Raw genomic sequence first — 12874 nt, forward strand, 5'->3', positions numbered from 1 at the left:
CAGAGGAAGGACAAAATGAGCACATATCTCTGGGTCAGGTTTGGAACTGACTCACCAGGAAAACTGAACTGTCAGCCTGGATAGAATGAGAGAGTACAAAAGGCCACGAGTTGTGGTGATTTAAAAGAAAAAATGGCACATCTAAGACCAAGACATTAGACTAGCAAAAAGGAACAAACACTGAAGACTTCCAATTTCAATTATCAACTAGTACAGAAGCAAGCATCGCTTGCCTGGCCACCTCAACACATTTCAACAAGGACATGCCCTGAGTAGAGTGCTTCTCTCAAGTAAAGATAGAAGTAACACTAAGGAGAAAACAGCACATCCATTAGTCAAGTCATTAAATTGTAAGAAGTAAGCATGTTATTTGCTGTGTAAGTGGATATACAAACTACAACTTTTAAGTTTAAGTCAGAAAAGCTTAGCTTTTTTAATGCTTCAGTGTGTTTTTGAACAATGTGTAAGTTGGACAGGGACTCATGGTCATTATATCCTTTGTCTTCCCATTGCCCTTCTCCTACTCTAAGGAATCAGGTTTATTATACTTGTGAAGAAAAATAATCCCTTCAAATTGCTGTTTTTAATATATATTTTTTTCTATACACACACAAATGATAGAGAAAAACATAGCTGTAGTTAGCAAATGACATTTTCACAAAAACTAAAGGACATCTTATCTGAAGTCTACTTTTCTAGATAGATTGGTTTTTGGGATCAACAGAGCAGCAACCTGAAAAATCTGCAGAGCTGAACCTGCTGCAAGCATGAGCTAGTCCTCACCTTTCTCAGTGCGGGATTGTGAGTAATCTCAGCTGAAACCTTGAAAGTTCTCTACTGAGTTCTCTATTTTAATAATACCTACTATAAGCCATGAGAGCAAGCCTAATACTTTATGAAGGTCAGTTCTTTTTTTAGACCCTGTCTTTCCCCCCCTCCCAACTTTTTATTTATTCTGTAGTTGCTTCCCTTTGAGTTTAGTAATTCATATTTCCAGAAACCCCTAACAATACTAGTTAAACTACAACTATATATCGTGAATTAAAAAGAACACCAAAATTCCCGGTTGTCATATTTACTGGCGTTTAAAGCCAGAACACGAATCTGGGGAAAGTTAGCAGTTTCTCCAGTAGGGGGAATCCTTGCTCTATCTGAGCAGGCTTCATTTCTTACAAAGCAGTTCGAAGTGATTTTTGTCCTTGAGAAATGCTGGAATCTGTATTCTGTATCTGAAATCTTTGTTTAAAGTAGTGTTCAGATCACTGGTGCTTTGAGTTTAACAATTCAGTGTGTGCAAGAGGAAGACTGACTTCTGTTGATCCATGCAGAGTGTGTAGTTCTTGTTCTCTTCCCTACATAATTAGCTGTTGTACAAAAAGCATAGTCCTTGCACAGAAATGTCAAACAGCTTAAAGACTAAACCAATAGATTCTTTTCAGAGTCTTTCATTTTTTGAGAGCTGACATAGTGAAGAGTTCAGTTACAGCTACCATAACATTTATTTCTCCCACAGGTTTTTATTTTTAGCTGAATCTTGTCCCATTACTTGAGCTGTTCAAAATATTCTGCAGGCAAAGCAATATTTATATGGAGTTGATTTGCTTTACCAGTTTGACAAATATTATCCTCTATGAAAAGCCCACTCAAAAGTGGTGTGACACTGGTGAATCTTAGGAAGGATACCAGAATTTAGCCTTGATGAAAGGTTTTCGTGAAATAAAGATCTGATATCATAAAAAAGAACTGGGGCAAATTCATTGCTTTTGGATAACTAATGCTTTCTTTTTTGTTTCAAACAGCAAAAGGATCTAGGTAATGAAAACTATTTGCTGGTTCATGCCATATTGCAAACGAGATCTTATGTGAGTGCGGTGTTATGGGAAGTGGGAAATCTTTGCAAAGTGCATAATAATGTTTCTGATTAGTTTTGGGAGCTAGCTGAGAGTTATGTGTGTTTGTGGAGAGAAAAGTTGATTATAAGAGGAGAGAGTGAGCAAAAAAGGAAAGAGAACTCCAGCAGTGGAGATGATTATTACAACCGCGAAAGGGAAATGATGATAGTTTAGAGGGAGAGTCTTTCATGTTCCTCAAATACCAAGCAAATAAAATAGAGGGTAAGGAGAATAGAAATAAAATACAGTTATTTCTCAGGTACAAGGAAATGGAGTAGTAGTTCTTTTGATGGCAGAACATGATCAGAAAAGTTCATCGTGTCTATAATAGCCACAGCACTGTCAGACAAACAACAAAGAGCCATACCTTTTTATAATGGTGTTATGGTTTTGTGATTTTTTGTTGTCGGTATTCCACATCATTACATCATGTAAGGTACGGGCAGTTAAAGAGTTAATTCCCTGATTACTGCAAACTACCTTTTTTGGTGTGGCCCTCTGAGGGGGAGGGGAGGAGGTGCACTCCCCAGGGGTGTTTGCGTTAGGTGGGGGGGGGTGGTGAAGCCGCGTGGGAGACGCGGGGTCTGTTCCTTCCTGCCCGGCGGAGAAAGCACGTGGTCCTCCTGCAGTTTACTGTGTAAGATTTTCAGCCTGTAAACTCTCTAATATAATTCTACTAGCCTCATTTTGATATATTTAGTAAAGTTGGTTGTTCCTCCTCAGATTGGTGCCGCTTTTTTTTTTTTTTTTTTTTCCCTCTTTCCCTTTGTCTTCCCAGGTGGCGGCTCCGCGGCTTCTCTGCCGCTTTAGCCACCGGACCGCCCGGGGGCTGGCCCTTACCGCCGGCAATTTTTTTTTCCTTTCCTTCCTCTTTTTTCTCGTTTTTTTTCTTTCGGGCCTGTTCCCCTTGTCAAGGACGCAGACCCTTAGATAATACCGTGACAAATGGCCACTGCCATTGTCTGTACATAGTCACAGAGGCTATATTTGAGGTTGAAAGGACCAGAAAGGATGTAAAAACAAATCGACAGAAACCTGCTAGACTCCTAAACACACATTCTCCTTTAAACAAGACACTGAACTGGAGTCTTAATGCTGGATTTGGCAGTATCCTGACAAAAAACATGCCAGAAGAAGCCAGTACTGCACTGAGGTGTCATATGCAATTTCCACTTTGGGAGCGTCCATCCGCAATAGGTGATACTCATTGCAGTTTCATTTGAGGTCAAAATGTTACCATTTGTGGTGTTTCATGTCAGCTGGAATTAAAACAGTTCAAGAGCTGTTCCTGGAAATCTGTTCCTGGAGTAAGAAAGGATAAAGTGAGAGCTAACAAGGATGCTGAGGAAGATTTCAGAACATTCTGAATAGATAAGGAAGGGATACAAAGCATAAGTGATGTGGTATAAAAAATGATCTTCAGTTAAGAACTGAATTTTAAAAAGTACAGTAAGACTAAACTTGAAACAATTCAAACTGGGCAGAAGAATTCATCAAGTGTAACAACAAAGCCTTAAGAACAGATAGATAGAGCCTTACAGTGGCTCTTTCAAACTGGTCATTCTCTAAAGACAGCTACAGTAGCACTCAGGGCCCCGCAGATTTTCTTCACAGGCAGCATCTGTTTTCGAAACTGCAAAAGACAAACAAAATCAAAATCTTCTGTTCTGCCTGCTGAGTACAAGTACTTTCAGATGAAATATAACTGACCCAGCCCCTTCACAGAAGTCAAGTCATCAGTTTTGTACTAGACAATGATTTAATAAACAGATTTCATCTTATGTGGAAAACTACATGTACCTTAGGCAAAAACTGGGCAAAAGTTTTAAGCAGAATTTTTAGGAGCTTCCTTTCTGTAGCTCTTTAGTTCCTGTGTGCTTCTATACTATAAGTGGAAAAAGCATACCTACTTTTTGAACGGTTATTTTATTCTAATGTTCTGATAACTGCCTTTATTTTTGTTTATCCATTATACGGTGGTAGCTTCATATAGCAGACTAAAGAAAATACATTGCAAATCAAATAATACCAGTGGATTTTACATTCTCCATTGTTTGGAATATAAAATCAGAAGAACCAATATTTCCTTTATTTGAAAGATGCATGGGCTCATTTCCAGCCAGGCTGTTCTCCGGAATTATACATTTATACAAATGACATGGGTCATTTTTATGCTTGAACCAAGCTTGTAATTCAAGCTTATTACTGTGGTTATAAAATAACTCATGGACATTACTGTACTTAAAAGAAGTGACGTGAAATGTATATCAATAGAGGATAGCATTCAAAACTCACACAGGATACAGAAAGGGCATCTGCATTAGGTCAGATAGATTCTACCTTTACAAGAAATTGCAGCGAGAATTTATAAATCTGTACTTCTTTAAAGAACTCATTCCAGTATTTGTACTTCTATGCTATGTCTTGAAATAGTTTTTGAAAACAGTACATAGGACACAATTATAACTAAAGAACAGAGGAGAAAACTGACTTGATAAAAAAAAATGGACTTGACAGCTAAATCTAGTGCTAGCAGTTTCAATGAATATTGTGTTTTGCCATGAGGGATATAGGGTAAGGACTGAGGATCTGGAAATGTAATTCGTAAAGCTAAAAATGTTTCCAGATAAACACAATAAAACCTTCTCATAGAGTTCTGTTGTTTTCTGTGTTGATAAAGCCTGAGGACTTCTGGCTGCTGGAGGAGGACCCAATTAAAGCATTAGAGAAACAATTCTTGCCTGGCCCCGATTTCAGCCATCGCATGCTTCTTTTTCATCTTTCAATCTCTGTATGACTTTTGCCACTGTTTAAATGATTTTTTTTTTTTTTAATAAAGAAATCATAAAAAGGAGCAGAAAGAGTTTGATCACACCAGAGGCTGTGGCCAGAGGCAGGAAGAAACTGTGAAGGAAGCTGCAGCATCTTCAAGTTGAAAAGAGGGTCTGGCAGTGGATAATCATAAGAAGTGAACTTTGGAGTACAGATGAACAGATATGAGTTTACTGGAAATGTAGGAATACTTAACAAAACAGTTGAGCTCTTGTTTGGTCTAGGAAAATTCATTAGAGGTGATGGCAGAAACTGAACGTGAGGAAAGAGCCAAGTAGCCTGTGCAAGAAAAAAAGCCTATTCATTTTTTTTTCAGATAGGTAAACTTTTCTTTCAGAAGAGAAACAGGAAGACACATGTAAAGAGAACAGTACTACTGTAAACTCTAAAAGTTATGAAAAAAAAAGAGCATGAACTACTCCTGCTTCAGATGGAGGACTTAATGAAATTGTCTTTGTACAAGAGGTCCTGGCCATGGAAAAACAGCAGTGCCATTAGATATAATGTAACAACTAAGTAATTTGAGTAGGAGTATGAATAAGAAACCTCCCAACACAAAACTTTAATGACTACATGGTGCCACATAGATGCTTTGAGTTATAAACTAATTCTTGGCTTTACAAGCTGTGTGACCATAGAATTTATCTACTTATATATCAAAGTCCTTCTTCATTTTTTAAATTGATGTACAAAAGTACAAGTTAAGGACAGAAAGTTTCTAGAATACAAAGGTGGAAGTTGTAGGAATGTTTTTGTGTTTTCTTGTACAAGTCAGAGTGGCACTGGCGTATGAAATAGATGTGATTGTAAGACACTGGTTTTGTCTGAAGAAAAATATCACACTTTTTTTCCAAATTTCTATCAAAACAAATTATGATTTGGCACATACATTTCAGCTTATTTCATTTTTTCCCCCTATTTCCCCCCCTTTTTCTTTTAAAGTAATTTTATTTATTTATTTACATTTTATTTACCCTTAAACAATTCCCGAGGAATGACTGACTGACTGCATGAACAGCTCGTATTTCCTCTTTGTACCAGCTGTTCTTCCTACCAGTTATTAGCCTTTCCTAAGGAAATGCACGTTTGGTGATCTGGCCTATATTCTATTCTATAGGAATCTTATCACTGGAGTCAGTACTGAATCAATCTTGCTGTATGTTTGCATAGTACTTGAACTGGGTGAATGACTTGGAGCACATGACAATACTTAATAATAAATTATTGTGTACAAAGGCAATGTGCTGATGCAGGCACTATGTGTAGCTCAGATGAGGTGTATGATATTGAGATCTTGCATTCTCCTTCTCACTGAAGTTCAAATAGCAATTGTTTCCAGATGTAATAATGCTGTTGACTGCTTGCCACATTCAGCCTAAGCATTTTCTTTTTCCTGCCCAGCTTCAGTTTGACAAATTGTTGTGATTTCAAAATGAAATGTTGGAAGTAGCATATTTCCCCTCAGATTTCAAGGAAATGTATCATTTTTCTATTCCTCTAGAGTTCCCAAGTATTCAAAATTCCAGATCTAAAGGCCTTTGAACCATTGAATCACTTTTTTTTTCATTTTGTACTTGTCTGGTTACATTTAAAATAGAGATAGAGAATGTTTAGCCAGCGCTAAGATAAAACTTCATATTTTTCTCACTGTGTGTTTCATTGAATCTTAAAAATACATATTGAAGTGATTACTGGAATTTATTTTAATAGATGTTTTAAAGGACTCTAGTTCATGCTAAATTTCCCATCATCTTCCCCACCATTTTCCAGTTTCTGAATAACACTTTAGAAACTGGAGTTTACCATTGTGTTTATCTCTGTGCTGTAAAGGTATGGATATATGTGCTTTGACTTACTCTATAGGCAGAAATCTTCTCTGGTTATTTCTTCACCACATGGCTGACCTACTCTTGCGAGCACACTTCCTGATGGTGGCAGGCTTCTGGAGAGAGCTATCAGTCATGAGCATTCGTGAGCTCTGCTATAGGAACACAAGGCTCTGCAGAAAGGGTAACATTACTTAGATTAAACAGTTCTAAAAAAAATAGTTAAATTCTCTAAGAGTTGAAGCAACACCACGTTTCATTCTTTTTAGATCCAGTGACACACTGGATAATGGTTCTAGCATTATGAAAACAAGGAGCTGCCATGCAGGATGCTCAACTGTTGCCTTAACTGCTACTCAGCAGTTCTACTGAGTAACACTTGAAGTGTAGGGGCTTGGTCAGTGGCAATCCCATAGGGAATTTTCTGGAGTCAAAGAAGGCTGAACTTAAGCATAGGCCATCCCCTTAGCAGTCAAATAAACTAACATCGGTGACAACGTGGTGACTTAAAATAAAAAGCCCACATAAAAAGATAGTATTTAGAATCAGGAGTGTATGTATAAGGAAAAGGAAAAGACTCTTCCTTTGAGGCTTGTATTGCGCTTACTTTTTGATAGCCTGACTATAAAGCCCAGGAAAGGCCTTCCTCAACTTTTTAATGGATCTATTTACTTGTAATATGAGAAGAATCTTAGTCTGCTGCTTGCATTTAAATTGGAAGCTTTTCATTCCATTGCTGTGGGCAACTGATTGGTAGCAGTGAGATGGAAAGCTCTCATAGTACTGCAGAAGACAGCTTGATTAGTGTGTGTGTGTGTGACCCTCTACATATGCACAGTAGATGTTTTCATGGGCAGTACGCAGGCATAACCAGCAGATTCTTTCAGATTTTGATATTGTTGCTTTTTGCAGAATGTACACATGCTTTTATGAAAAACAAGCTCAAGAAAATGGGAGATTTAATGATAAGGAGAAAGGAAATTGTTTGTGTTTTCATATCACTGGTAGAATATTGATTTCCTGACTTACTTTGTCTTGCTTTATTCTACAGCTTTTATTTAAGTGTACAGTTGCTTAGAAGTGAATTGTTAAGTGAGGTATGGTACCATTCATAAGAAGGACAAAACCTTCTGACCTGGTGACACATTTGCTCTTGACATCCACAGCGCTATATTGATAACTTCTTTATTCATATGCATCCTATTAGTGTTTGTATCTAATGCTGCTTATATATATTCGAATGTAAAGCATCTCCAGTGCGTAAACTGTGTGGATAAATTTTTACACTTACTTTGTCTTCCATTACAACTGCAAATTATAATGTTTCAGTTAACCTAATGGGTAACTGTATATAAATATAAACTAAATATAAACTGTCAGTTCATATTTATTAATTATAGGTATAATTAAATGTACATGCATGTAGACAACAGGCACTGCAAATAAAAATCTCCATGCTTATGTACGCGTTGCTAGCACCTTAGTATTTGCTAAAATTAAGACTTAATTCAGTGAGGCATAAATGTGACTTTGATTTAAAAAGATGGAATATCATGTTAATAAGCAAAATTGTGGATAGTGTAGGTATAGCCCCTATGCAACATTGATAATGCAAACAGAGAATCTTTGGTTGAATGTTATCTGGTGCCAGAACCAGGAGCTGCTGCATTAAGAGGAGAAAAGAAAACAGAGTGAGTGTTTTCTTGGCACACATCACCTCAATTTTTTTTTTTGGCTGTAAGAAAAAAGCTTCTGCTTGAGGTTCAAAGTAAATAGAATTTTTGTGTATTGGTTCCTTTTGTGTTTCCTTTCATTTTGCTCCATCACTGTGTAGTTTTTTTTTCTTTGGTCACAGTGTATCTGCAAATATTTGTTTCTTTTTTGAATTAAACATCTTGGTCAATGTTTCTGTTTATGTTTAACAACTGTCCTGCTCTGCTGGATTCATTTACACTTGCAAAGGGAAGGGAAAAACTGCTGCACTTTTTATGAGTGTCTGTAGTTCTCTGCAGCTCAATATAATTTTTTTTAAAAGTTATTTTGTGTAATGAGGTGATTATCAAAGAGAAATCTTTCAAAGAAATAATAATTTGATACTTTATTTCAAACCCTGGAAGAAAACACTTCTTTAAACCTAGCTACAAAAAAAGGAGCCATAATCTCTATTTAATAACCCTTCTGCCTCAAAGGACATAGCATCACTTTTTAAGATCTTGTTCCTAACTGGGATTCAAGAGGATATACCTGTTGTCTTTTAGACTTTAACTTCCACCTCAGAATGAGGTATAACAGACAAATATCTGTTTTATGACACTTCTAAAGGAAGTTTCAGGCTTTTGCAGACTGTGATCTTGATGGTAGGGCTTAAAGATCGGGTTAACGTACTGTGTTTACAGAGGAATACTGAAGTTCAGGTACTTTTTTTTTTCTTCCTCTTCCAAGCCTGGAAATAGAATGAGTGCTTGTTTTCAATGAGGGGCAAAGTTAATTAGTCCTTCTCTTCCAGGCTAAATCCTATTGCTTTCATGCTCCAGGCTTGCTGAGTACAAGATGGTTCAGCAAGTTTAATCTAAATCTAATCCTGCCTCTAACACATATTTAAATTCATCCCTTCTCCTGCCAGCTGTTACAAATTCCTTGCACAGCTAATCTTCTCCTGCTGCCTCCAAACTTGGCCTACAACCTTCCTTTACTATCAGGTTTCTTCAACAGCTGAAACCAGTAATCGTGGTAGGGCATGAGTGTCCAACATTTAGGCTTGCTTGGGCTGCATTGAATGAAGAATTGTTTTGGTCTGTATACATACAGGCTGCTTGAAAAGTAATGCCTGCTATTTATTTCTGTAGAAATAACAACAGATACAAAGAGCACACCACCACTGTTTACTAGAGCAAAGTCCCAGCTACAAAACAGTCTTACACAACATAGATACCAGCAATTGCTATCCATTTTCACCAGCAATGAATAAGAGCCTGAATGCTGCAGTTGTAAAGATCTGCACCAGTGAAGGCACTGGTGCGACTGCTGAAACACATGACCACCTCACTGGGCTCACACACACTGATTAGGTCTCTACAGAAACTCTGCAAGCGCCGATGAGTGTCCCATTCATCCCTAAAATCCAAAGAAATTAGGTGAAAATTTAGCTAGCACCAAAGGAAAAACACAATGGGAGTAGAGTAGAGCAGGAGTATTTCTGCAAACCGAGCATCTCAACACCTGAGCCTGCTTCACACAGGAGATGGGGTGAGACTGAAGGAAGAGCTCTGCCACAACTGTAAACACTTAGTGCTAAAGAAAGGCAAGCAAAATCCTCAGAACAGTTTAGAGGATTTTCCTCATCGGCAGAAGAAAGAAATTAATGGTGAACAGAAAACACATACAGTAAGATAGAAATGGATTTACAGTACCTAGGTCATAATATCAAAATTCAATACAAGCCTCATGATAGAAAGAGAAATCATTTCAACAACCACATGCAAACAACTTTTATTATCAGGGGACGAGGGTGGCAATGGGGAGAAATCAAGTTTTACACACGTTGGAAATAAGGCCCCAAAAGGCCAAAATGAATACCATGCAGTTGACAGCCGACAGGTTCCTCTTCCTGCTCGCTCTTGCCTCCCGGTTCCACTCGCCGCGCCTTCTTTCTTCTGCACCAGCTCCTGAAAAATGAAGGAGGGCACCATCAGACCCGAGGAGCACCAACACCTCCACCCGAAGGGAGCAGGAAACCCAACGTCCCGAGGGAGCCCGGCACGCAACCACCCAGCCACAAAACACCTTGCATCTCCCCCCCACCTCCCCGGTTCCTCCCAGCAAAAGCCACCAAGAGCAGCTTTTCTTACTGTGCTGTCGCGCCGCGGAGTTCCAGCTGCTGCTGCAGAGGGGTCACAGAGGCAGGCAGACTGGGCAAATGGAGCTGGGCCAAGCTCCATTGGCAGCTGCCAAAGGGCCAACTTCCCTGCTTACAGGGGTCCCCTGACGCCACCTCCACTACAAAGGGCCCACGACTCCAAGGCACAGCCACTCCCTGACTACAGGGCAGCCCTGGTCGCAAAGGCTGAGGGAGGCTCCTTCTCTCCCAGTCCGGGGCACCTTGACCCATACCCTGCTAACGGGGCGGTCGCCCCACACAGGCTGCCAGCAGAGCACAAAGGCTCTCGCACCCAGACCCTGATTTCAGGCGGGGCAACGACACCCACAGAGCCACAGAGCTCGGTTTCCCCCCCAGCAGCAGAAACGACACTCAGCAGCCAGGCAGCGTGGCGGCACGGCCAAGGGCCACGCTCGGGGTCCCAGCCCCGATTTCAGGGAGGGTACAAGCCCAGCCTCACATCCCTCGGCCCCGTGCCTCTGAAAGGCCGGGGCCACATACCCACCTGAGTACAGGGGGTCTTCCTGAACACAACTCACGTTGTGACGGCATCCAACACCTCACCAGCGCCTACAAGCCCCACGGAGCACGCGGCTCCCACCAACGCCTGAGCTATACAGGCTGGCCTGCCCGGCTGCGACACAACACCACGTCTTTGGGAACCCAGGGAGCAACCTCGACCCACCGAGCGGGGAGGTCGCCCCAGCCACAACTAGCACCTCAACATGCGCCCTCTGACGGGACAGGGAGGGGTCATTCCCACCAACCGGCTGGCTAAAGCAGCGTCCCCAGACCTGATTACAGCGGGGCTGGGATGCTCCGGGGACAGAGGGCTCCACAGCTTGTGACACGCACCCCGAGTACAGGGCTGTCACGCCGCCAGCAGAACAGGCGGCCACGCAGGGATGGGCCCAAGCCCTGGCTACAGGGCGGCCTCAGCCACAGAACTACCGTGTGGCTCTGATCTGTCCTAGGAGAAAAGGGGCGCGACAGGACACTCGCTGCGCTCGCGGGACTGAGAGGGAACACCCCCCTTGCGGCACGCATCACGTCCTCCGTTCCCCCCTGGGAAGTCCAAGCTAAGCTGCAGCCATTTTTGTGGAGGCCTAAAGGGAAAGCTCAGTCACTCAGTCACTCCACAAACGCAAACAAGGAAAGGAACGGGAACACACGCACACAGGCGTGACTTTCCAGAAGGGAAGGACAACGCAGCGCAGCCAATGCCTGGGAATAAACCCACACCCACGAGCAACACGCAAGAGCCTGTGACCTGTCCCTAGACTGCACGGAGGCCACAGACCTCAACGTGCCAAGGGGCTTCTCAGCTAAGGGCAAAGGCCGTGACAGGCACCCCGAGTACAGGGCTGTTGCATTGACAGGCCACCAGCAGGCAACAACGCCAGGGGGCCGGAGGGAGAGGGGCAGGGAAACGGCACTACCCTGCTTACAGGGTGGCCGTGGGGTCCAGCGAGCTCCATTTCCCACTTGGGTGCGGAGAGGTGGCTCTCGCCCTCCGTACAGGGGGCCACGCTCCCCAGGCAGCCAAAGGAGCTACAAGGCAAAAGGCCAACTACAGCAAAGACCCGAGCCCTGCTTACAGGGAGGTCGCCCAGCACAAAGCCAGCCTGGTCGCCCAAAGGGCAGGCAACGCTCTACTGAAATGTGACTGTGCCCCTGCTAACAGGGAGGTGCTTTTGCCCAGAGAGCCTCTCTCCTTCCCCCCCCACATGCTGGCTTCTGCTTCCTCTTCTTGCTTGCTCTTGCCTCCTGGTTCCACCCACCGCGCCTTCTTTCTTCCGCACAAAATGCAGCAGCCCAAGAGTCAGTAGCTCTTCATATAATAGAGCCCTGATTGTGCTCTATTTGCAGCGATTCCAGCACTCATTACATCGAGGGCACCTCGTACATAGTCATTCTCATAAATTATTATACCAGCATGGCTCTCCTGTAACATGACTGTGCCTTTAGTGACCGGAGTTTGTTCTGCTCAGGGTTCTTCTCTTTGCCCCTTCTCAGCACTCCTGTCTTCTTGCTCATTTGAGATACAGGCTCCCATAAATTTATCTTTTTTTGCCAATCCTAACACCTACAGCCATGGATTGTCTTTCAGTAGCAAACAGATTCTCACATTCGAGGTTAAATTTTACTCTAGGCATCTTACCTTTCCTTCCTATAGAGCTTCTTCATCACATTTACCTTGATAAATATCTAGAGTATTACCATAGTGCTTCCACCTTTTCATTGTTTGTGCCTCTCTGCACTTGTGCTACCTCGTCCCCACCAACCTCTTTGTTGGTAACAGAGATAAGTCATCACAACAATAGCGAGATATTTTTATTATTGCTGCTTGCCATTGTTTCGTCGTATCTTCTACTGCACGGCACCTTGCCATGCTCGGTGATTCGAGGAGCCCGCCCACCTCCCGGCTCCCGCCTCGGGCCGGCCGG

The sequence above is a fragment of the Numida meleagris genome, chromosome 4 (genome assembly GCF_002078875.1).
Source record: "Numida meleagris isolate 19003 breed g44 Domestic line chromosome 4, NumMel1.0, whole genome shotgun sequence".
Taxonomy (NCBI): domain Eukaryota; kingdom Metazoa; phylum Chordata; class Aves; order Galliformes; family Numididae; genus Numida; species Numida meleagris.